We start from the raw sequence: 27,486 nt of genomic DNA, 5'->3' as shown, positions 1-27,486 counted from the left end.
CCATCAATGATAGAGCTTCCTCCTGCATTCCTTAACAACACCTAACATCCTCTCAGGTTCGAAATGGCAGAAGCAGGGCCTTAATTCCACCCCCACCCACCACGGAATAAGGTACGGCCTCTCCTGATAGTGCTTCCTGCTTATCCTCAGGTGCATGTTAGGTCAGCAGCATTAGAAACAGGAACATTCGGGTGCCTGGCCCTTTGCAAAGAATGGATAAACATCTGTAGAATATTTCAAGAGAACAGCCTTCGGGAGCCAGCATTTTGAGAATGAGGAATGTAAAAGCACTGGGAATCAAAAAACTAAACCAAGCAATTATCAGACTGACAACAAAACACAATCCAGAGAAAGTCTGAGCATTTTCATGAAGGAAAAATGTGGTCATTAAATGGGACTTTACACTGACAAAGAAACAAACGGATTAAGGAAGCCCTAACTTTTGTTCATTCTCTTTGATTTGGTTAGAATCTGCTTCATGAAAAACTGAGTTTGGAATCAATTTTCACTGTCAAATTATAACCCAAAGTATAAACAAAAATACAGCAACAGAAGAAAACATAAAGGTGATATTTCAATGAAACATGACAGTTAACTATATTTTTTTTAGTATGTGGAAAAGAAATTAAAAGAGTGAAAAACAGTGAAAAAAAGAGTTTGTGGATCCCTTGCTGTAATGATAATGATATATTTGCAATCTGGCCACCCTTCACATTTTATATTGTTTTTAAAAAGTAAGTATCTGTTCTCTCTGACTGAGTCCAATATCTTTACACTGTTAGAACAGCATGTACACCAGGCCTGCATTACCGTGTCCACCATCACCATAGAAACAGCAGGGCAGGGCCAATTGGAATGGCCTGCACCTCCTTTCCCACGCCCCACCCAGGTCAAATGATGCTCCTTCCTGATTCAACTCAGCCACAGGTTGTGCCAGAATCCACCTGCACAGATCCGAGCATCTGGATACAGAGAGTGTGCTCAGGGTATCTGCAGCTTTCCTGTTTTAAGTCAGATTTTGATATAGGAGATGATAGATGTTAACTAAACTTATGTGGTAATCATTTCACAATGTATGTAAGTCAAGTCATTATGCTGTACGTTTTACATGTATATAGTGCTGTATGTCACTTACATTCAATAAAACTGAAAAAGTGAGATGTTTAAAGCAAAGTACTTAACTTACAACTTCACACACCAGCTCCTTTCCTTTCCCCTCCAAAGTCCAATGAATCAACAAATCCTTATTGAAGACTCATTTTGCAAATCACAGATTTCCTGGGAGTCATGTTCCAGGGAGTCAAGACTAGGCTTCTGCCCACGAGGACTGCCCACCCCAGCACAGGGAGGGCACACAGTCCCCAACACTGGACTGTCAGATGGCATGAAGGATGTGAAGCAGAGGGAGGACAGCTCTGGGCTTGGGTAGCGAGGACGACTTTATCTGGAAGCAGCTCTGAGGGTATTTGAGGTGAGGAACCAGGCTTGTGCAAAGGAGCAGAAGTGAGGCAGGCAGCACTAAGGCAGCGGAGCAGTGAGGCACAAAGCTGATCAGGGATGGTAAACAGCGTGGTCTGGCCAGAAAGAAGAGTTCATGGAACCAGTAGTCGGGAGATAAAGCTGAAAAGGTACAGAAAGGAATCTGGGTGCTCAGCTAAGGCATTTAACTGACTGCTAGAGAGGCAACAAGAAATGATGGAAGAACAGGAGGGAAGGGAACAGACCTCTGATCACTACATCCAGTTTATTCTCAACCTCCAAGGTGAACGAAACGGCAGCTGCCTTCCAGAGCTGTTCGGGAAATCAACCAGGATGGCCTATTACAGCATGACAATTCCTTCTCTGCTCCGATAATAGCCGCCACTGTTGAGAAGTTAAGACCCCAATTTTATGATGATTAAGAAACCGAAGTGCTTACGAAATACCATTTACTGAAGTGTTTTTGACTGAAACAGTATTCATGGAAATAATTCTCTTCTCAACAGGAACATTTACCTGTTGGTAATAGGAACCCAAACACAACAACCCTGGACCACTGCCTGAACCTGCTCCTATGCTCAGAGACTTCTCTTCCCTCCTCTCATCTCTATCCTAAGCCGACTCCCTCGGCTTGTCCAGTTGAGGACTCTCACTTGTTCATTCAAAGGCTGTCTCACGGCCCCACTGAAACCCTTCATCCTCAGGCAGCGTTTTTTCCAGTCTGCAAATTCTCTCACCTCACTCTGGCTGATGAATAGGTTTGCGTGTGCATGCACGTACCTGTGTGTGGGTTAGAGCAAGAGGGACAATATCTCATTTTCATTCCTTTGGCCTCTTCTTCTCCATCCTCTCCATTCTATTCCTCACCTCGCTTCTCAAATCTGTCTTCTCTTTGTCTTAAAATCTCCTCTCCTCATGCTCTTTCTGAATGTCTTCACACTTTCATCCCCTCTGTTTGACTAAAACTGACTTGACACAAGTCACTAACAATATGTTCATGAACAACTCCAGGTGCCTCTGTTTTTGCACTCTTCTAACTTTCCCTGGCTGTGCTGGACAAGCTTCGTCATCTGCTTCCTCCCCATTTCACCATCTCTCTCGACGCTTAACCTCCGCTTTCTTTGGTCTGCTTGCACCCTCAGCTCCTCTCCTCTCCTGACTTTCTCGGGGCCATTGTTTTTCTTTCCTCAGCCTGGCTCTCCAGAGGGCTTCATTTCCACCCGGAGTTTAACCACGACCCCTACACTTGCCCCTCCCCCGACTGAGATAGTGACTCAAATCTTACTCATTCCTCAACTGTAAAAAAAAAAAGGCCTTGTTTTACACTTTCATCCATCCGTTTAGTTACCCAGCCTCACTCCAAGGTTGACATGTCTGAAATGTTTTCACAGCTCTCTGTGTGCCTTTGTCATTTTCCTTTGTCTAATTTATATTCAGGTCCAAGTCAGTCCCTGCCTCATTCTTCATCACCTGATGTAACGTCCTGACGTCTTCATACAACAATCTTTCCACTGACTTCTCTCATTCCACATCTAAATATCCCCAAGAGAACCATCTCTTTCTGATGGCCAAGCTACATTTTTCTTTCTTTAAAACCTGACATCTTGTTTCCTATTCTCCTCTTCCCTTAAGAGTCTCCAAAGACTCAGTGATGCAGCGTGACAGAAACGTAACTGATCCACTCTGAACTCCAGAGTTTAATGAAAGGAGTGGCTATCCCTTTATGCCTCTACCTAATTAATCATTCGTGCCTTGAAAACCACTCACTCTTGTACCAGCCGCGAGCTTTGTCATTCCCGCACCAGTTCTCCAAATTTCCATCTGTCTCCTCATCCAGAGTCTACAGGGTTTTTCTTACACAAATCTCTCCAAGAGACAAATGAAGATCAACTAGTTACATGTGACACAAACTACAGTATGAGTCACATTTGCCAGAAGGAAGGGGGCACAGTGGGTACCTGAGGTGACTCTAGGCTTATCAAGAGCGTTTTCCCAGGAGATCTATACTCCGGAGGCAATGGAAGAGCTCTGAAGGAGGGTGTGTGAGAGGGGAGCGGACTAGGTGAAGCACCAGGAAGCTCCCTGTACTGGGTCTGGACCAGAGAAGAGGCACAAAGCACAACTCAAGGGGAAGAAAGGGCACCCAAGTAAGCCATGAAAAATTATTCTTTTCATTTTTAAAGAGGCACTGAGAAATAGTGGGAAAAGCCCTGAATTTGAAAAAATTTACTAGATGATCTTAAGCACATTACCCAGGCCCTCTGAACCTCAGAGGTGGCCCTCTCTAAACTGTGAACAATGATGGGAAAAACAACCCTATTTCACAGAATTATGAGACTTACATGAGAAAACAAGTATGAACATAGCATATAAACTGAAAAGTACCATGTGAATGTGGAAGTTTGTTATCACTTAATGGAACTGACAAATTATTCATTTATGGATACATCCGTACATAAATTTTAACTAGTGAAAAAATTCTTTTTTGGGGGTCCAGTTTACTGGAGTATGATTTACGTACATTAAAATTTCACCCTTTTAAGTGTTCAGTTCTATAAGTTTTTATAAATGTATACAGTATGTAACTATTGCCATAATCAAGATATAGAATATGTTCATTAACCAAAAAGCTCCCTGTTTGTACTCCTTTATAATTAATCCCTTTCCCCACCTCCTGCCCCTGGCAACCATTGATCTGACTTGGCTCCTATAATTTTGCTTTTTCCAGAACATCCTATAAATAGAATAATACTGTATGCAGCCCTTTGTGCCTGACTTTCTTCACTTGGTAGAGTGGCTTTTGAGATTCCTCAGCACTGTTGCATATATTGGTACTTAACTTTTTTATTAACAAGTGATCTTCCTTTTTATGAATGTACCACTACGTATTTATCTATTCACTGTTAATGGACATTTGAGGTGTTTCCACTTCTGGTAACTATGAATAAAACTGCTATACCAGTCACATACAGTTCTTAATGTAGACATATGTTTTCATTTTTCTTAACTGAGTACTTGGGAGTGAGATTGCTGGGTTATATGGTAAGACTAATTTTAATTTTATATAAAATTGCCAAACTTTTTCCAGAGTAGCTATACCATTTTTGATTCCCACCATCAGTTCTTCACTCTTCTTACCAAAACTTGATCTTGTGGGTTTTCTTTTATCTTTCTTCCTTCTTTCCTTTCTTCCTCTCTTTTTAGTTACTTTTTTAAAATGTCATCAATTCTACTGGATGTTTAGTGGTATATCTGTGGTTTTGTATTTAAATTTCCTGCCAACTAATGATGCTGGGGATCTTTTCGAGTGCTTGTTTACCATCTGAATCTCTATTTTGGTAAAGTGTCTTTTGCCCACTTTTAATTGCATTGTTCGTCATACTATTGAGTAGTAAGGGTTCTTTGTATATTCTGGACACAAGTCCTTTATATAAGATATGCTTTTTGCACATACTTTTCCCACTCTGTAGCTTATTTTATCATTTCCTTTAAAATGGCTTTCAAAGAACAGAAGTTTTTATTTTTAATAAAGTTCAATTTGTCAATTTTTTATATTATGCTCTTTGTATTATCTAGGAAGTCTTTACCAAAGACACAAAGATTTTTCTCTTGTTTTCTTCCAAAAGCTTTTCAGTTTGATGGTTTTACAGTTACAGTTCTAGGATACATTTAATTTTTTACATGACATAAGATGTGAGTTGAGGTTCTTTTTTATCAAAAATCAATTGCCCATATGTGTGCAGATCTACTTCTGAACTCTCTTTTCAGCTTTACTGACCTCTATGTCCATTCATATGCCCTTACCACACTACCTTGATGACTGTTGCTTTATGGTTAAGTCTTTTAATCAGACGGCAAATGTTCTCCAACTTTATTCTTTCATTTCAAATTGTTATGGCTTTTTTTGCTTTTCCATATAGATACTGAATCAGCTGTCAATTTCTACAAAAATGTCTGCTGGAATTTTTACTGAGCTTGTGTTGAATCTATACAAAAATTTGAGAAGAACTGACATCTTACCAATACTGGTCAGAAATTTTATAAAAATTACCCCTATGAATATCATGTTTTTGATGTCATAAATTTACTTTCTAAATTTCAATTTCTAATTGTTCATTAACATTATGTATAAATACAATTAAGTTTTATACACTGGTCTTGTATCTTTTGACCTTACCAAACTTACTCGTCCATTTTAAAAGTTTTTTTTAATATATTCTTTGCTACTTTCTACACAGACAATCACAAATACAGTTTTATTTCTCTGTTTCCCTTCTTTTTCTATTTCCGTGACACTGGCTAAGACCTCTTCCAATACAGTTTTCATAGGAGTGGTACACGGAACGTCCTTGTCTTGTTCCTAATCTTAAGGATAGCACATGCAGTCTTTCAATATTAAGTAGGGTGTTACCTGTAAAGTTTTCATAGGTTCCCTTTGTCAGGTTGAGGAAGTTCCTTTCTATTTCTAGTTTGATGAACTATTTTTAGTCATGAAATGTATATATAGTTGGGAGGTTTTGTTTGTTTTCTTTACTGGAAATATTGTTTTCCACCTTTGCTTCAAGAGTCCTTCTATGAGCTTGGCTGCTCATAGAGACTTGGGAAGAGAGTGGTGCATTTAAATTAGTACATGTAGTGGGTTATTTTGGTTAGAGTTTATGAGGTTGACTGAAGTATAACAGAAAGGAAGAAGTCCCCCCAAGGAGGTTATAGTTATTCATGTAGAAGATAATCAGGCCATAAAAATATTGCCGGAGAGGAGATAATAGATCTGAAACTGATGAGGAGGAAAACACAGTAAGATGTGGAGAAGGTGGGAGAGTAAAACTGTATTAAAATTGGCTCTTACACCAATGTTTGTGGGAGGAGAAGCCAATGATGGGAGACAATTTATGGAATAAGTTCTGTGTATTTTATATCAATTTCCAGGTGTCAGCAGTACATAGAGTTGTAGAAAATCTTATAGACAATAAAAAATAAATACTAAATCACAGAAAAAGAGCAATCAGAGCCAAAAAAAAAAAAAAAAAAAAAAACCAAACTGATTTAAGGGACAACTAAATGAAGATGAAATTTCTCTCTAAATTGAAAGCACAAATACACAACCTTAAGAGAAGATCTTCCTGTCTACCTTGGTACGGTTAGAAATTCCCCAAAATGAACATTTTCTCCCCACTAATATAAGAATATTCACTCTTCTTTCACGTCTACTTCACTCTTTATACAAATGCTTTTCTACCGTGGTGGGGCCTCCATCAGAGCCCCTTGCCTGTGATCCACACCCCGATCCCCCACTTCACTCCCACCAGGGCTGCCAGCTACAGGCTCTGGGAAGTACTGGTAACAAACTCTGGAAAGCTTAACCAGGCTTGTATATGTTGGCTGAGGAATCTACCAACCTTCCTAAAAGAAGTGCATTCTTGAGTTTTAAACAAGAGTCTCAGAAACTGACTTTCAGAATACAGCTCACTCATAAGACAGTGTGCTCGTGCATCAAGAGGAAGGAAGGGGGTCAAGGGAGACAGTTTATTAGAGAACTCACGTCCAGTGCAGCGTTTCTCCAACTATGACCGGCAAGCACCTTTCCTCAGAGCCACTTGGGCAACTGGCAAAATCTATAGATACCCAGGCCTGGCTCCAGAAAAGGTGACGCAGAATCTCTGAAGATGAAATTTGGAAATCTGCATTTTTCTCAAGCGCCCCAAGTGATCCTGTTGTGCACTAGAGATAAAGAAGCCCCGACTGGAGGAGTGGGGAAAAGCCGATCGCCCCCACGCTGATCTCCCAGTACACACTGGGCTGTGCATCCTCCCAAATGCCAGCAGAGGAAAACAAGTCAAACTCCAGGTTGGAAAATAATTACACAAATAAGCTGAAATGCTTCTGGAAAAAACTTCAATGATACAGAAGAAACAAAAACACAAAGAAGACAACAGATTATAAAAATCTGAATAATATAAGTGACCTTTTAAACACTTTTTATTAACGGGTAACATTTACACAGACAAGTACATACATTATAAGGTGGCATGAGGCTCAATGAATTTTTATAAAATAAACCACCACTGGTGGTTTTAAATGTCTTCATAATTAGGTATAGAGAAATCTTCATGGGGGAAAAAAAAAAGGATGCTTGCTCTCTCTACCCTGAAACTAAATTAAAAAAAAAAAACTAATATATAGGGGCAAGAGGATAAGGCACAGAATTTGATGGGGCTCTTAAAAAAAGATCAGCAAAAGAGAACATGAATGGAAAAAGAAAAAAATTAAATAAAAGGAAATCAAAACTCCTAAAAGAATAATTCAATCTTAGTCAAAGTGACCTGCTTTCAGAATACTTTGGGGATTTATTTCAGTCTTACTTACACTTACCCACTCATCCAGGACATGTAATAATTATGCAAAGTGAGTAATGAAGATAGGGGGTTTCTGGAGCTCATGTATTTTATTTCTTTGAAGCAATCTTGAGAAGGAGAGAGGGTCAATAGCTCTTAGATATTTATTCCTACAGCCTGCTTTGGGGGCAGGTCTTACATTTATTAAGCAGCGTCACTCTGAAATATGAATGAAACCATGTCATGTCTTCAAATGCATGGTGACAGTGGCTCTGTCTTAGTGGCCATGGACTTAGCCCTGGGACTGATGAAGCCCACAGTCCACCTTCACCCACTTCTACAAGCCTGTTTGCTCCTCTGTCACAGTTCCAAGTCAGCTGAGCAGCAAACGAAACAGCTAAACTGACACTGGACAGAGAAGGCAGAGAAAGGAGAGAGGAAGAGGGAACGAGTATAAAAGAAGACAGAGACAGCTGCCTTTAACCCGGAAATTAAGATGCACACCATCTCTAGGCAAAGAAAACAATGTCGCCGTCACCTATTAGCAAGGGGTAAGGCAGGAAAAGGCTTTATCATCTGAGTCTGCTGAGGGGGTTTTGGGTAAGCACAGTCTAACTACTGAACTAAATAGCATTCAGTGCTTTATCTTCCAACTACTTCATAACCTTTGCCTAATAAATGTTCACCAAACCTCTGCAAGGTGCGCATGTATTAAACACCCACTGTAAACGGGCAAACAAAGAGCAAGAGGTTAAGTGACTTGCCTAAAAGTGAAGAAAAAGGCTGGTATGTGAAATCAGAATGTAAACAGCAATAAAGTATTTCTGTTCCCCACAACCATGCCAAATTTCTGTTTTTTTGTTTGTTTTTTTTTCAAATTGCTTGTGTTTTCAACCTCCCAGTGCTTATAAAATGGCACCAAGGATGAATTTTTGCAGTAGTTAAAGGTGTATACAACTGGCTTTCATTCAAATGACAAAAAGAGGTGCATTTCTCACAAGTAAATATGAGCCAAGGAAACTGAAATACTGCGTAGTAACAGGTACAGAGACGTACAATCAGAGGAACACACTCACCATCAGTCACTGTCATTCTTCAGCCCTCCAATTAGTGGGGACTGAAATGGAAGTCCAACCTTAATTCTGTCCTCCCTGTGCCTACGAGCAACTGAGACCCTGCTGCTCATCAGCCGCCCCTGCTGGGCTGGTCCCGACCATACAGTGGGTCCACCCGCCTTGCCTCCTGATTGCTCCACAATCCTCTGTTACAGCTGGGGGCTTGCCCTGGACTCCAGCCACCAAACAGAGCCCTGACCCTCCGCTTGGTTCTTGCCAGTTTCTTCCTCCTAAGTGAACACAAAGTTCTGCAGATTCCCCGTAAGGACTTGGCTTCCTCGTGCCTACCCAGACCCTATCAACCTATCAATTGGTGCATCCTCCACCAGCCTCTCTCACTCTTTTTTTTTTTTTTAGGAAGTATTTTTTGAAGCTATCTCTAAATGTTGGATCAGTCCTACTTTCCCTGTTCTTACCCACCATCTTCATCCTCCCTTTTCCCCCAGTGCCTACCGCTAGGATCCCATGACATCTTAAGGTCAAATCATGAACTATGAACTTCAAACATGACAGACAGTGTCTCAACATTAAAGAAGAACAGATGTCCTCTGTCCTGGAGATTCTGCCACTCCTTATTACCAGTGCACCGCTGCCCCCTCCAATAATTTCCTCTTGCACCATCTGTCTCTTCTCCCAGAACTTTTTGGTTTTAACACCCTGTGAAGTTTGGCCACCTACCTACCACTTCTAGAAAGCAAAATATGTTAGGGACTTCTATAGTCTGAATCTCCTACAGATTGCTCTATAACCTCGGAAAGCCACACTGGGGATCTGTAAACTGCAGCACCTTAACTTGAAATCTGAGTGCTGCCAAACCGGGGCCGGCGGAGAGGGGTTGCACCACCATCACCATCACTCCGTGTGTCCAGCGGCAGCAGTAGAATGTCATTTAAGAGAGGCTTAGGGGCACCAATCTGGTTGGAAAAAGAAGCTAAGGGACTTGTCCTAAGGTAGAATTTATACAGCAAACACTTTTACTTGGTGTATATGTTTATGGAGGAGAAGGGGCGCTGTAGGAAGACTAGCAGATAATATGGGATTATATTTCCCCCACATCACTCCTCATCTCACCGCTGTCACTTGAACCAGCTTGAGAATTTAGGACATTAAGACCAAACTGGAAGAGCTGGTGAAATCTGGTGGACGGTGGGTGTCTGGTCCATAGCCCTGCTCACCAATGAATGCCCTGTGCATGATGTGATTTCCACCCAGCTCGGTTAGGATTTAAGAGAAGCAGTGTCGTTTGGGCACCAGACAGACCTACTTTGGGAGGGAGGGAATGCTGTATGCACCACAGTCCCTGAAGCTGCAAGCTCCAGTGGGTCCGGGACCCACCCCAGCAGGCTTCGGCTGCAGGTGAGGACACTCGAGGGCGGTGGCTCTCCAAACCTTGCACTCTGGCCACGCCAAACAGTCTCTGCTTCCTGTCGGTATCCCTGATGCGCAGCCACGTTTTGCTGATTGCCATCTTTCGTCTTTTGGAATGTGACTTTTAAATGAGTTCTGTATTTCATTTGTGCGGTGCCCTGGAAGCTGGATCGGAACACAATTGCAGCAGATTACACTATTCATTTTACATACTTGAAGACAGAGCCCCTTGAACTCAATATGCAAATACATGTGAATAATATGCAAATCTGTGTTTTCTGCCAAGACTCTGGCATTTTTTCTTTTAATGGGGCTGTGATTCTTATTCAAGGAGGAAAAGCATCTTCCTTGCATCCCCCTGCATACACGCTCTCCCCCTCTTCCCTTCAAGGTCCTGATCAGCTGGTAACTTCACTAAGATTCAAAGCCCTGAGAAAATTACAGGCTCCACTGAATTACATTTAAACCTACAATGGTCATTCCAAGACATTATTTAGTGCCTTTCAGTAGGTGTGCTACAAACGCAATGAGGGTCACACTCTTTCGATGCCAGTTTGGGACTTTATTCTTAACCTCATGGAATCTAACAGTCTCCTTAGTAATTCTAAATTTACATGTTCTCACCTACTGTACAGATGCAGCCACACAACCTTTCTAAAGGAAAAAAATGCAGTTTACAAAGCTTTTTAAAGTGAAATTTACAATGGTGCTGATAAAAGGTGTCAGACTGGCACCTGCAAATTGAATTCTCTATTTAGCCTCAGAATAGTAAATTACATGAATCTTACACACGCTTCCAGAGCGACCACCGTCATCATCACCCTAACCACACCAAAGCTCCAAGGAGAAAAAGACTTGATTGGACTCAAGAGAAGAAACTAAAGAAAGTAATCAAATCCAACAATTATTTGCATACGACGTACAAGGCACTCTTTTAAGTTGTTAAAAATATAAAGGTAAGACAAGCCTTGCCATTTAGAAGTGTACAACCTAATAAAAATAATGACAAGAATTAATAGTCACTTAGCACTTACTTTGCACCAGGCACTCAGCCCAGCACTGAACGTGGTCACACCATTGGTTCCTCGGGGCAATCGTACTTGCCCAAGGTCTTTCAGTTAAAAAACTGTAGAGACCAGATTCAAACTCAAAGAAACCATTCTGGTGACTCATGTATAAATAATTATTAAATGAACTGAATTAAAATTTCATAGGCTAAACACAACTGTCCCAAAGAACCAAGGTGAGAGCCTTAAACGAGCTCTCAGAAAAGGTTTTCATTCAGGGCTACAATAACACAAGGGAAGAAAGGAATTAGACGTTCCATCTCCCAATGGCCCACTTCTAATTTGTATTTAATGCTTATATGTCAAATTCAGTAAAATAGCCTTATGGTTCTCTAGTCCTAGTCCCTTTACAAAAAACATTTTTTTAAAAAAACTATTTCAAATTCTCATAATGAAACATCATACAGACCAGATTTACCCTTCCTATGTTGGGGATGGACTAAATGAAATCCCCTAAGTGATCCAGGGGCGATGAGGGCCCGAGATTCTCAGGCACCATGAACCGAAACATCACATAGGCCAGGACAAAGCTCTACCTCGCATCCTCTTAGCTCCCCAACCATTTGTTTATTCCCCTGGGTTCTGCAGAGGTAGTGGAGGCAAGGTAGAGACTGCGCCTTGGATAAAAACGCTTCTCCCTGTAAACACAAACCACTTGCAGAAACCTTGTGGACAAGAGAATACAGTGGGGCACCAGAGCTTCCAACAAGAGTCCCAGGGGCCAACTGTGACCCACATTAACCACATAGTTCTCTTGAGGATGTTAGAGGGGTGAAGGTTATCTCGTTCACCCTCCAGGAAGACATCATATTACTGAAGTTTCAGAGAATGAATCCTAAAACTTGCTCCAAAAAATTCATTTGACATCCTGAAAGTACCTTCTCTTTCATGGAACTAGTGGAGTCAAAGCTTACAGTCATCAGGGATGAGAACCTGGAGTCAGAGCTGTGACCCAACCAAAAACACCCCCATCCTTTGAGAACCACTCAGTTGGTGCTGGGCTTTATTCAGTATGTAAATGACCTGATTAACACAGATCAATGACTAGCACTTGGCCCATATCTAAGTGCTCATGTACAAATAAAGATGATTAAATTATTTGAAACAGCTTCTGAATTACATCTGAGTAGCCATATTTTAAAATAGCGAACACACTCTATTTCACCCATGTTATCAATAAAATATTCATGGGGCCTGCACACACATTGATTTCTAATCATATGGCCAACTACTGAAGACATGTGCATTCTGTTTTTTCCTGTGCTGGTGAAGACTGATGCAGAAGACAGACAGTAGGAGTAGAGGGTGGGTAACAGAAACCCTTAGACATTTTATTTCCCTAAGAGTTTTTAGTTACTTAGAGAAAAATCCTAAAATTGTGATGTCAAATGAAAAGTGTGACATGAAAAATTTGTGATTCCAATCATTTGATCCATATAAATAAAGGAAGAAATATACCAAAATATTAGATGAAAAACAGTCATTAAATTCTTTGTTTAATCATTATTAACTAATGCCAAACTGCAAAAACTTAAGAAGATTTCCAGCCCCACACATGAACTATCTGGAAATCTGTGAAAAGATCTGCACAAGCACATTTCACTTTATTTAACAGACACACGCCTGAAAAGCTACACATAAACCTCAATTCTATACATTTATTCCACAGATACTTGAAAGCCGTCTACTCAGAAGCACATCATCATAGTTTGCTATTTAAAACTAGGATTTTGAGAAAACTAATGGCCCATAAGGAAAAAAAAAAATTAACCACCACCAACAAAAAGCAACTTAACATGACATCTTTAAAGGAAGAAAGGGGTTTGCAGTCATCTGATTTATATACTGATGATACAAAACTATATTCATAAACATCATAAAGAATTTTTTTAAATACTGCATATATGAGCAGAAATTTCACAGAAGAGAAACTATAGCTGATTAGCAAACATGGGAAACTGTTCACTACCCCTAGTAATTACAGAAATAAAAATTAACCAAGCAGTGGAGCAGAACTTTTACCCACCAAATGATAAAGATTTTTTTATCTAGTTTTTAGAGGGGAGTAGCCAAGGACATGGTAGAAAAAGGCACTCTCACATACTGCTATAGGGAGTATAAATTGATTTTAAAAAAATTTTTGGAAAAAACTTTTGGCATTATGGATCAAGAGCCTTAAAAATGTTCATACTTTTGACCCTGTAATTCAATTTCTGGGAATCTATCCTAAAGAAATAATGTAAAATGGAGACGGAAAAGCTTCATACACCAAAATGTTCACTGCAGCATCATTTATAATAGTGAAAAATTCCAAGTAATTAAATGGCTGACAGTAAGGAGGTGGTTAAGTAAATTATGTAATAGCTTTATGACAAAATGCTAAATACCCTTAAAAATTATGTTTACCAAGAATTTTTAATAACATAGAAAAACCCTTATGGCTGTAATGTTAAATAAAAAACCAGCACAATAAAATAGTATGATTCCATCTATATAAAAATGCATAGAAAAATGCTGGAAGGAAATATACCAAAATGTTAACTGCAATTACTTTGTTGGAATTTAAGTGATTTTTTTCCTTCTTTTTGTCAACTTTTCCATTTTTTCCAAATATTCCACAATGAGTATATATTACTTTCATAATCAGAATAAAATTGTGTTAAAGTTGTATATTACATGTATTTCAAGTATTTATACCAGTCATTTAATTAAAAAAAAGATAAAGACAGGGAGAAGGATAAAACTGAAATAAGGAAGAGAAACAGATTAATGGAGCCTCTTCCTGTCCCCTTTTAGGCACTGCCACTAAATTTTTCAAGGCCATGTTGTGATTTAGCAATTGCAAGCATATGAAATATTTATCCCATTAGCTGAATAAAATTTAGTTAAGTGCATAAATCTGTCTAGGGTCACATAATTCCTACTTCTGACTTAAAGGACTCACATAAGGTATCATTTTGGAAAGGATCATTTCTGTTAAGTGAGAGTCATGGTCTGATTCTGAGTTTTCAAGTTTATTTAAAGTGCTGCACCCTCTTTTGTGAGCCCCTAAAGGAACGTGTACATTGTGTCAATACTGTGAATGTGCATGCAACATGTAGACACATACGAAAGAATAGAGACTAAGAGTTGCATGGGTTCAACTCTCTGTCTTGTCAGATGAAGAAACTGAGGCCCAAAGATATAATGAGGCTAAGAAATTTGCTCAGGGCCACTTGGCCAGCCAGTGTCAAAGACAGTGGCTGAACTACCAGTTTGGAGGTCTTTCCACTAAGCTGCATTGCCAAGTTTATAACCCAGTGCTGTGTCTGTAAGAAACTGGAAAATTGAAATAAAGCTGCAATGACACCTGACTCTTATCCTACTCAGAAAACGAGCACTTTCGTTTTAACCACCTTGTATATTGAAGGGACTTCAAAAGCTGTTGGGAGTGTGAGGCTGAGCCCTTCGATCTGGGTCTAACGGTCCTGGGTGGTCGCTAATCGCTCAATTAGCAGCATAAACTAAAAGTAGAGGCTAAAGCAGTGTTTGTTTTATTGATATTATAAGATCAAAACAGCTCTCTCCAAAATTTGAAAGGCCAGGAATTTGAAAAGTTCTTGAGGAGTGACAGAAAAGTGGGTTAATAATGTAAACTGAGCTCAGCAGATAATAAATATTTTACTGCTCTTGGACAACATTAGGCTGGCTATCCCTGCCTTGTGATTCTTGGTGTCTGTGATTAGCATATGTAAAGTATTTCAAGGTGACTTAGTAAGCTTGTAATCTGAGGGCTTCTCTTCAGAAAAAGTTTTTGAAAGTGGATCTCTTGATCTTTTCATGCTATGTCAGTTCCTCTAACGTTGGGGTCTAGGGAAGTGTCTCTCGGCTTAACAGTCCTTGCGCACATTAATCAGCGTATTCTTAAATGTAGCAGGTTGACTAAATTATGACTTAAACCACTGGGGCAGAACACGTAAACTCCCCTTATATCTAGTGCTTTTACCAAATATATGTGTGCCTATTATAGTTGGTGTGTATATATATTATATTTCATCTATACTAATCAGACAAATGCCATTTGTAAATATTTTCCACATAGAGAAACTCAGTATAGAATAATACAATAGAAACAGTATCTGCAAACAGAGGCTCGGAGTGCAGCCGCAGAGAAGAGGTGAAGTATAACAGGGCTCTGCCAGTGTGGCGCCCCTTTAACTGGCAATGAGCTCAGAGCTGAGAACAGCAGGATTGCGCCAAGGGAAATGAGTAATAGTGGGAAGACTGGGACAGGAGTGCAGAGCTGACGAAGCTAAGGTGCAAGATGAGCTTGGCCACAAGTCCATGGAGGATGGTAATTAAAGATCAAGGTAGATACTTGGAATGGAATCAAGAAGGGGATAGGGTGTCCAGTGAAAAGAGCAAAGAGATGGGCTTAGTCCTTCGAAAGGTCTGCAGCATCACCACTGGCCAGGGAGGGGTTGCAAAGAACCCAAAGTTATGAAAACACAGACAATTCAAGAAAGTTATCATTAAGGCCATCATTGTGTTTGTAAAATTTGAAACACATCTCCAAAACGAACATAAACCACAACTACGTGGCAATGATTTCCGTAAGTCATACTGAAGAATCCATTTCATTTATTTTATCATATTCACGTGGTCCACATATCTCATGGCTCTGTGGACAACTGAAGTCCTTGAAAAAGAAAAGTCGGGAATATAAAATGTCTTTGCGTGGGGCCTTTAGAAACTCATATATATAAAGACAATTACCTCTTTATGGGCAAGTTAAGTTTTATCTACATATTTCACTATCTGGCAAGGACTATAGACGGAGCTGGCCTAGCTTTGGCATACACCAAGTGACCTTGAGTAAGATGGTTAAACTACCTAAGCCAAGTTTTCTCATTGGCAAAAATAACAATAGCTGAGATCTTAATACCTACCTTGAAGAACTCTTGTGAGAATTAAATGAGAAAATGTAAGTAAAGTCCCTAGAAAGAAGCATGACACGTCTGCCCCCATAACAGATACTACTTACAATAATAATTATGATAAGTTATTACAATAACGTTACTTATTTAAAATGTTACATTTATATTTCTCCTCTCTTGCTCTTTTCAATCACCCTAAAAAGAAGCATCATTCCACTGTTTCCTGTCCTCCCTGCAACATTCTGAGAAATGCACAAGAAATGGGGAAAAGCTGATGCGTTAGGAAAGTTTCTCACTGACTGAGCACATTTCCTCAGAGCTCACGTTAGTCAGCTAAACTCATAACCTCTCTCTTGCAGGGAAATCATGGCCCAGTCCAGCTAGAGCTTTACTGCAGAAACTACCCAAAGCATTCCACCAGACTCTCTATTAGCATATTCTAAATAAAAGATGCATTACCCCCGGCCCCACTGCACTGGTAAAGCCAAAAGCTACAAACGAGCAGGCACAGAGAAAAGAAACACACCGTATAATGAAGAGGACATAACATGATCAGGTAACAGACTCCCAAGTCTTCAATACTCGACAAGAATACAAATTAAAATATTAACCTCCTTGCCCATCACTTTCAGAGAAAGGTTTCCTGAACTTCTGCATTCTAACTCTGTTTTCAGTCTCCAGTATGCATGGGCTCTCTTACTGAGTCAGGAGCCCTTAGACTTTTGGAAATAATTGGCTATAAGATCTCATGCAAGACATTTATCTCTCTGGGCCTGGATTTTCCCTCTAGAAAATAATAATGATGTATTAGGTAATCCTAATGGACTAACAGTCCATTTCAGAGACAGATAAATAGGTAGATAGATAGAGCTGACTTAAACAACACAGAGGCCAGGGACACTGACCTCTGCAGAATCGAGAAGCCCTGTCTAACTTTAAAGTCAGCCCTCAATATCCATGGCTCCACATCCCCAATTTAAACCAACTACTGATTGTGTAGTACTGTGGTACACATCTACTGAAAAAAATCTGCATATAGATGGACCTGGCACAGTTCAAACCCATGTTATTCAAGGGTCAACTGTTTTTATATAGATGAACAAGAGATGATAGAGATATAATGAGGGCATATTTTTACTGGGAAAATAAAAATAATTGAGTGTGGCTTAATTATCTAGTTCTACTGAAGAATTACGTCCTGGGTCCAGATTATTTTAATAACTTCATCATTATTGAGAATAAAACCACAACACACCAAAATTTATGGGATGCAGTAAAAGCAGTACTATGGAGATAGTTTATTGTGGTAAATACTTACTTTAAAAGGAAGAAAAATCTCAAATCAACAACCTAACTTCACACCTCAAGGAACTAGAAAAAAGAAAACTAAACCCAAAATTAGCAGATAAAGACTAGAGCAGAAATAAACAAAATAGAGAATAGAAAAATAGAAAAAAAAGGTCTGTGAAGTTGAGTTAGTTTTTTTAAAAGATCAATGAAATTGACAAATCTTTAGGTAGACAAAGGAAAAATGAGAGGACTCAATTAACAAAAATCAGAAATGAGAATGGAGATATTACAACTGATGTCACAGAAATAAAAGAGATCCTTAGAGACTATTATGAATGAGAAATGGATAGGTTTCTCAAAACCCACAACCTACCAGACTGAATCATAAAGAAGTAAGAAACCTAAACAGATCTATATAACTAGTAAGGAGACTGAATCGGTAGTCAAAAACTTCTTAACAAAGAAAAGCCAGATCACTTCACTGGAGAATTCTATCGAACATTTAAAGAAGAATTAACACCAATCCTCAAACTCTTCTAAAAAATTGAAGAGCGAATACTTCCAAACTCATTTGATGAGGCCAGCATTACCCTGATACCAAAACCAGACAAAGATGCTGCAAGAAAACTACAGACTAATACCCCTGATGAATGTTAACACAAAAGTCCTTAACAAAATACTAGCCAACTAAATTGGCACATTAAAAGAATTATATACCATGAAACTAAGTAATATTTATTCTTACAATGTAAGGATGGTTCAATATATGAAAAGCAATCAATACACCATACCACGTTAACAGAAAGAAGAAAAATGATCATCTCATTTGATGCAGAAAAGTATTTGACAAAGTTCAACACTTTCATGACAGAAACTCAACAAACTACAGATAGAAGAAAACTACTTCAACATAATAAAGACCGTATGTGAGAAACCCATAGCTAATGTCATACCTAATGGTGAAAAACTGAAAGCTTTTCCTCTAAGATCAGGATCAAGGCAAGGATGCCTACTGCAGCCACTTCTATTCAACATAGTGCTGGAAATCCTAGTCAGAACAATTAAGGAAGAAAAATAAATAAAATACATGAAAATTGAAAAAGAAGAAGTGAAAATACCTGTGTTCACGCATAACACAATCTTGAATACAGAAAATCCTAAAGATTCCACAGAAGAACTGTTATAATAAGTGAATTCAGCAAAGTTGCAGAATACAAAATCAACACACAAAAATCAGTTGTGTTTCTATACATTAACAATAAATAATCTGAAAAGGAAATTAAGAAACAGTCCCATCTACAATAGCATCAAAAATAATAAAATACTTAGGAATAAACTTAGCCAAGAAGGCAAAAGACTTGTACTCTGAAAGCTACAAAATATTCCTTAAAGAAATTATAGAAAACACAAATAAATGGGAAGATATCCCATGTTCATGAATTGAAAGACAGTATTTTAAAAATACCCATACTATCCAAAGGGATCTACAGACTCAATGCAATCCCTATCAAAATCCTAATGGCTTTTTTTTTTTTTTGGCAGATATAGAAAAATCACATTAAAATTCTTATGGAATCTCGCAGGACTCAGTATAGCCAAAGGAATCTTGGGAAAGAAAAACAGCTGGAGGCCTCACACTTCCTGATTTTGAAATGTATTACAAAGCTACTGTAACCAAAACAGTATGGTATTGGCATAAAGACAGACATATAAGACCAATGGAACAGAACAGAGAGCCCAGAAGTAAATCCTCACCTATACAGCCAATTGATCTTTGATAAGAGTGGCTACACACTGAGGAAAGGATAGTCTTTTCGCCAAATGGGGCTGGAAAAACTGGATATCCACGTGAAAAGGAGGAAGTTGGACCCTTAACTTATACCATATACAAAAATTAACTCAAAATGGATTAAAGAAATGTAAGACCTGAAACCATAAAACCTCTAAAAGAAATATGAGGAAAGCTTCATGGCATTCAATTTGGTAACGATTTCTTGGACACGACACCAAAAGCAAAAATAGACAAATAGGACTACATCAAATTTTAAAACTTCTGTGCAGCAAAGGAAACGACTGACAAAGTGAAAGGCAACCTATGGAATGGGAGAAAACATTTACAAATACATATCTGCTGAGGGGTAATATCCAGAACACGTAAAGAATATAGAACTTGACAACAACAACGAAACAAATAACCCATTAAAAAATGGAGAAAGTACCTGAATGGCCATTTCTCCAAAGATGATACACAGATGGCCAACAAACATATGAAAAAGTGTTCAACATCTCTAATTATCAGGGAAATACAAATCAAAACCACAATGGGATATCACCCCACACCCATTATTTTTAAAAGTAGTAATAAAAACTAGAGTTGCCAAGGACGCGGAGAAATTGGGACCCTTGTGCACTGTTAGTAAGAACGTAAAATGGTACAGTCCCTATGGAAAACAGTACAGAAGTTCCTCAAAAAAAAATAACGAATGGATCTACCAAACTAAGGAAATATTATCATATGGATGAACCTTGGGGACATTATGCTAAGTGAAATAAGCCACCTGCAAAAAGACAAATATCACATGATTCTACTTATATGAGGTACCTAAAGCAGTCGAACTCTTAGAAACAGAAAACAGAATGGTAGTTGTCAGGGGCTGGGAGGAGTGAAGAAAGGAGACTTGTTCAATGGGCACAGAATTTCAACTTACAAGATGAAAAAGTTCTAGAGGTCTGTTGCACAACTATGAGCATAAAGTTAACACTATTGTACTACGCACTTAAAAATGATTAAGAGGATACAGTTTATGTTATGCGCATTTTACCACAATGAAAATAAACAAATAACTTGGCCCTAATTGCCCATCCTCCCCGTCCCACCTCCCACTGCCATCCTCTTCATAGCAGAGAAAGAACACCTTAAAGCAGCACTTGCTCTGCCAACAAAGCTTGTTTTTCTTTTTTTTAATTTTTTTTATTGATTTATAATCATTTTACAATGTTGTGTCAAATTCCAGTGTAGAGCACAATTTTTCAATTATACATGAACATATATATATTCATTGTCACATTCCTTTCTCTGTGAGCTACCATAAGATCTTGTATATATAGACTAGGATTTCAAAATTGTAGAATAGATAAAACAAGACTACACTGCATAGCACAGGGAAATATAAACAAAGCTTGTTTTTAATGACACAGAGAGACGGGAAGGAAACAATGAGGATAAATACCCACAGGAGCTGCTCGTGGTGCTCTCCCCGCCTTTCTGAGCTAACTAAACCCACAGGCTGCAAATGGGACTCATCAGGGTCAGGCTGAGATGGAGGGGGTTTCCCAGCCATTACTTCTAGCTCCTTATACTCTTGACCAATAGAACTACTCCTAGATAGTGATAATAATAATAATAAATATTTATTAAATAATTATGTGTTAGCCACTATGCTGTGCCATTTGTACACAGAACTGCATTTAATATTTAGAGCTTTTAAGAGAGAAGTTGTTATTATTCGCCGAAAGGCACACACCTACTAAGTGGCCGGGTAAAGACACGAGCCCAGCCAGGCCCGCCTGAGTCCAACCTGTTAAAAGGCTGGTGCTTTTAACCACAGAGGAAAATCTGCTGCCACTACATGGTCACCATGTGGCCAGATCATCCTACTTGCTGGAAGTGGAGGGAATCTAAGAGGCAGAACACAAATATAGTTTTTCGTTGTCTGCCCATTGCATTTCCTGGCATACTCTCTAGTGCAAATAATAACTACTACTATTACTGCTACTTATTACTATATCACCACTGACTGAGGATTATGTGTTGTTAGATAGTGGCCTAGGCTTTTATGGAAGAATTATTTTGCTTGGAATCAAGACCATATTAATTAAACTGACATATGACAGTAACTTGTTCAGGGCCCCTAACACTTCCAAAGCAAAATATATTCATATATACAACTTATATATAAAATATATATTTTTACGTATGATATGTATTTTCTGTTTTAGAGATATGTGTATATATATCTTTAAAATGGAAAAATAGTCCTTAAAAAAAGAAAAGACTGGATAACATTCAGTAGAAATAAGACAAGACACTATGACCTGACAAAAGTAAGTGGGTCAGTGCCAAGCTGAAGAGAGTTTAGTCACAGAGCAATTGGGCAGGTGCCTTACGTAAGCCATGTTCAATCCAAATGAAAATGAAAAAGGCAAGAATGTCCAGAGGGGTGTTTACTTTTGCCCTAAGCAGCTCTGCTGTGCAACATAGCATAGTGATTACAAGTGCCAAACACACATTTAAAAAATCTATAAATATTAGATATGATTAGTTTCTAAAAAATTAATTAAAGCAAATGATTCATCTGTAATTAAATAAATCAAACGGGGGATTTGCCAACAATCTACTTCCTGTTAGGTGGCATAAACAAAGAATAGCATGTTAAGATGTTGAAAACTTTTCTTATTCTGTCTGATGCCAATGGGGATATAACTGGTCACGTTTTCTTTCAAGAAATTCTCAGATATGTTTTGTAAAAGACGATGTATCTATGAATGGCTTTTTTTAAAACTGAAGAATGATTTGAAACAGTTTCAAGTCTAGGAAGATCTTCCATGATCTATCATGAACTTACATAACATCCTTATTTCCCACCAAATTCCCACCTTTCCCTAACAGTACTTCCCTCCAGTACTGTTGACAGGACTCAGACAGGCATGTCTTCCATGCTGTTTTCATGACGTTCCAATCCTAAAAGGATCTGTCTCTGTCTCTATTGTTGAATCTATTCATGCCCCTCTTAAATATCCTTCTATAACTTCTTCTCAAATACACTTGAGGAAATACAAGCAGTTTAGGGCTTACTTTATTATTGTGGAATATACATACCTAAAGTTCAAAAAATATTCACATACTCTCTTCCAAATAATTCTAAGGTAAACACTCCAATGACTACCTCCCAAATCAAAGAACAGCATAACTACCCCAAAACCTTGTGAGTCCTTTCCTAGATACAACCTTGTCCCTCACCAGTGGAGGAAACTATCACCCTACTGAGTATTATAATAATCATTTTCTTTCTTTCCTTCTTACTTTTCACCAAATGACACGTCTCTAAGCAGTACGGTTCAATGTTTGCTCTGTAACATTACATAAATAGAATCATACCGTGTGCATTATTTCACATTTTGCTTCTTTTACTCCATATCACACTTGTGAGATTTAGCCATGGTGTTGGGTGCAGCTGTGACTCATTTACCTTAATTGCTATATACTGCTCCATTCTATGATTATATTTCAATTGATTTATCAATATTAGGATATAGGCAAGACCTTTGGGTCAATTCCAGTTTGGAGCTATTCTGCCACATCGACTCCTGTCCAAGAATTCTGGTATGATAAGGTATGAAGTTCTGTTAAGAGTTTTACCTACCTGTGGGATAGCTACCCACTCTGAATCCCACAGGTAGGTAAAACTCTTAAGAGAACTTCATACATTATGAATTTCAAACTTATCCTCTATATATTTTAAATTTAATAAGTAATACCAAATTATTTTTCCAATTGGGCAATTACACTCCCAAAAGCAGTGTAGACATATTCCTCTTTATCTATGTTCTTATCAATATTTGGTGTTGTTTATAATATTTTAGTCAATCAGTTGAGTGTAGTGGCAATTTATGTGTTTAATTTGTATTCCTCTGCTTACTAACGAGGGAGAGTTAATATCGTTAAAATGCAGAGTCTTCCAATATGTGAATATAGTATCTCTCTCCCTCAATTTAAGTTTATAATGTTTTATATTCATCAGAGAGGTCTTTGTAGATGCATTTTTTGTTAGATGTTTTCCTAGGTCATATTTTCGACGGCATTATAAATGGTATATTTAAAATTTTCATTTGTAATTATTGCTCGCTTAAGAATGTAATTGATTTTGTATATTTTATTGTACTACAACGCTAATTAAACTCTCATTAGCTTTAACAAATGTATTTGGATTATGTTTTATTTCTGCATATACAGTCATATCATCTGAAAATAAATGATAGGGCTTTTTCTTCCTTTCTAATTTGTAAAATTTCTTTCCTTCTCGCTTTACTTCACAGGCTAAGACTACGAATACAGTGCTGAGTAAAAGTGACAATACAGTGCATTCTTGTCTTATGCTTCCCATATTTCACAATTATCTTGTGTGTTATAGGTTTCTTTAGACACTATTTCAGAATAAGGGTTTTTTTTTTCATACTATTCGGAATGAAGACAATCTCTCCTATATCTGGTTTATTAAGAGTTTATCATTATCATAAATAAATGTTGAATATTTTCAAACGTTTTTAGTGCATCTACTGAAATGATATAATTTTCTCCCTTCATCCGTTAATATGGTGAATTAAGCTAATTGCCATTATAATACCAAACCAATCCTATTTTCCTGAGAAAATTCTTGGTCATGATTTGGAAGTGGTTTCAAAGACTGTTGGATTTGGGATTTGCTGTACATTTTTTAAATATTTGCATCTATGTCATGAGTGCAATAGGCTTGTAATTTGTCTTTCTCATCGTGCCCCCCTCCTTGCTGAGTTTTGGTATTGAGACTGTATAAGCCTCATTTAAAACACACACATGCACACAAAACTAGGGATTGTCATCTCCTTAAATTCTCTGTAAGATTTTACATAAGAGTGAAATTTTTCTTCCGTTAATGGTTGACAAAACTTCCCAATGAAGCCATCAATTCTGGCATTCTCTCTTTAGGAAAATTTCTTTAACTACCAATTAAATGTTTTTATAGATTATCATAATCTTTAGATTTTCTACTTATTTCTGAATCAGTACTGGTGAGTTATATTTTCTAATAATTTTTCTATTTTAACTAAATTTTTGTATTCGTAAGTATACAGTTTTTATATAACTTATCTTTTCCTTTTACGCAGCATTTATAGTGTTAGCCTCTTTTTGATTCCTTAGATTATGTGTCCTTTATCATTTTTTCTTGCCTTGCTAGACATTTATAAATGTGTAAGATTTTTTTCAAACAAATCTTTAGACTTTGTGTATACTCTATATTATATGTTTATTATCCATTTCTTTCATTTAAATTTTTGATTATCTACTTCCTTCTACACTCTTCTAGATTATTTTATTTCTCTTTATCTAACTTCATGAGACAAATGTCTAGCTTACCAATTTTTAGTCCTTTTCTTTCAAATACATACTATAAAGACCATAAATTTCCTTCTAAGCACTTTTATCTGCATCCCACAAGTATTGATATGTAGCATTTTTGTTACTGTTTAACCCAAAGTACTTTCTAAACTTCTGTTATGACTTCTCCTTTAACACGAGTTATTTATCCCAAATATATGAGATTTTCTAGTTATCCTTTTGTTCTTGATTTCTAGCTTAATGCACATGATCAGAAAGAATAAGCTCTTTTTCACCTTGATTTCAGTCCTTTGAAATTTACTGAGAAGTTCTGGTAAATGATCAATTTCTTAAATGTTCCGTATGTGCTTGGAAAAAAAATTGTATTCTGCAGATTTTTACTGCAGTGTTTTGCATATATCTGTTAAGGCAAGTCTGTTCATCATGCTGGTCAAATCTTCTATATCCATACTCATATTTTGTTGGCTTTTTCTATCAGTGATTGGGGGAAGTATTTTTTTATCTCCTATCATAATTCTGAATGCTTTTATTTCTCTTTCTGCAACTATTAACCTTTATATCATATATTTTGACGTTGTGTTACAAAGTTCATATTATCTAAAAGTTTTGTATCTTTCTAGTAAACTAAAATTTTAATCATTGAAATGACCCATCTGTCTAAAGTCTATTTTGTATAATATTAACATATCAGTGTTCTTTCAGTTAATATTGGAAGGTATTTATTTTTCCAACTTTTTATGTTCATTCTTTCAGTATCCTTATGTTTTAGATATGTCACCTATAAACAGCATATAATTAGATTTTTAATTCAATCTGATAATTATTTTTAATTAGATCTTTAGTTTCTAATTAATGAGCTTAAATTTATCATCTTATTTTGCATTTTCTATTTGTTCCACCTCTCCTGTGTTTTTTTTAATTTCCTCTTTCTTTGCCTTCTTTTATATGATTGAATATTCTTATTAGTTTAATTTCATGTCTGCTAAGTTAAGTTATTTAAGTTATCATTTAAGTTACACAGTTTCTGTTGTTTTAGTGGTTATCCTAGGAATTTAAACATGTCTACTTAATTTACTGAAGTTTAAAGTTAATAACTTTACCCTTCTCTCAGAAAATATAAGAATCTTCTGACATTTTAACCCTATTAACCTCACTACTTAATTTATATACTTTTGTTATCATATACTTTTTCCATTTTTAATTTTATCACTATTAGTCAATTTTATTAGTACTGTCCAGGGTTAATATTCATTTAGATTCACATATGCATTACTTGTGCTTCACTGCATCTTGCATCGCATCTCAAGACCTTTCGTCTTGGGCTCATATTCCTTTTGCTTAAGGTATTATCTTCACAATGTTCCTTAGTAATGGTCTAATGACTAAAATTCTAGTTTTCATTTTGCTTACTTCTTACAACTTTTTTCGTTCTTAAAAGATATTGTCGCAGGCATAAAATTCTAAGATACCAGTTACGTTCTTTCAGCACATAAAGTTCCCGCTATCTTCTGACTTCTGTTGTTGCTGTTGAGAAGTCAGGAGTTAGTCTGCTGGTCATTTCTTTATAGTTACTTACCATTTGTCTATAATTTCTTTCAAAATATTCCTTATGTAGTCTATTTTCTGCTGTAATATCATGATACAAGTTTGCTGCACAAACCATTTTGAAATATAAATTAAGAATACATTTATATTTAAAAAAAGAATACATTAATTTGTGTTTCTTAGTGTTCATTATACCCTTTGAATCCGTACATTTAATTTTTCTTCTTATAAACCTATTAATTTATAAATATAAACAGATCAAGATAGATAGATATAACTATTTTAAGGTCATGTTTTTAGGTATATGCAAACGTTAAATTATCACATATTTCTGGTAAACTAAACTTTTTACCATTATGATGCAATCATGGGATTTATGCATGGCGTTCTTTCTTCAAATCTATTGCTTCTACCTAGCTCCCCTTACCACTCCTAGAACTCTGGTTATATGCAGAAAAGGTTTTTACCTTCTCACTCTATCCTTCATGCATCTTAACCTCTTCTACATTTTCTTTTTCTCAAGACAGATAGTGGACATGGTCTCTCCCTGCTACCTCTGGATAAGTCTCCTTACTGCTCTTCCAATCCACGAATTCTCTCTTCAGCGATATGTAAACCTGCTAAATCAGGTTTTTATTGTCAGTCTTGGTTTTTTCCCCCCTAAAAGTTCTGATTGGATCTCTTTGTTTTCAACTAAAAATAGTCTTCTGTTTTTAAAAAGAGGGTTGTTTAGCTCACAACTCAATCACCAAGTGCTTTTCTTCAAGATAACCATCATACTTCAGCCACAGAAGTGCTTCAGGACACTGTCCATTTCATCACACAAACTATATTTTAAAAGCATATATTCAAGGAAAACAAATATATGTATGTGTGTGCATGACTAGGCCATTGCGCAGTACACCAGAAATTGACAACACTGTAACTGAATCTACTTCAATAGAAAAATTAGAATGTTAAAAATTTTTAAAAACACATATTCAAAGGTAAAAATTAACAAAATTAATAACATTATAATACCTCATCAAAGAAACTGAGTATTATTGGACTATTTTTTATTGTGAATGCATGGTGATGACTAATACAAAAACTACTAGCACAGCTTGGTACCACCGTCTTGATTTATATGAAGGCATTAGCAGTTTACCCATCACTGCCTTTGCATCATCAGTGCAAATGTCAACATGGTTAAAAAAAAAAAAAAGGCAAATAGTA

The 27,486-nt window shown here is 37.3% G+C and overlaps 1 protein-coding gene across 1 annotated transcript in view; it reads right to left on the bottom strand.

Annotated features, from left to right (window-relative positions):
• The window catches only part of GRIN2B (glutamate ionotropic receptor NMDA type subunit 2B), a 377,702-nt gene that overhangs the window by 273,705 nt on the left and 76,511 nt on the right, over positions 1-27,486 (bottom strand). The window lies entirely within an intron of this gene.

This window comes from Camelus ferus, chromosome 34 (assembly GCF_009834535.1).
Source record: "Camelus ferus isolate YT-003-E chromosome 34, BCGSAC_Cfer_1.0, whole genome shotgun sequence".
In the NCBI taxonomy this organism is placed as follows: domain Eukaryota; kingdom Metazoa; phylum Chordata; class Mammalia; order Artiodactyla; family Camelidae; genus Camelus; species Camelus ferus.
Note: the sequence above shows the minus strand (reverse complement) of the source record. Positions and strands in the feature narration are given on the sequence as shown.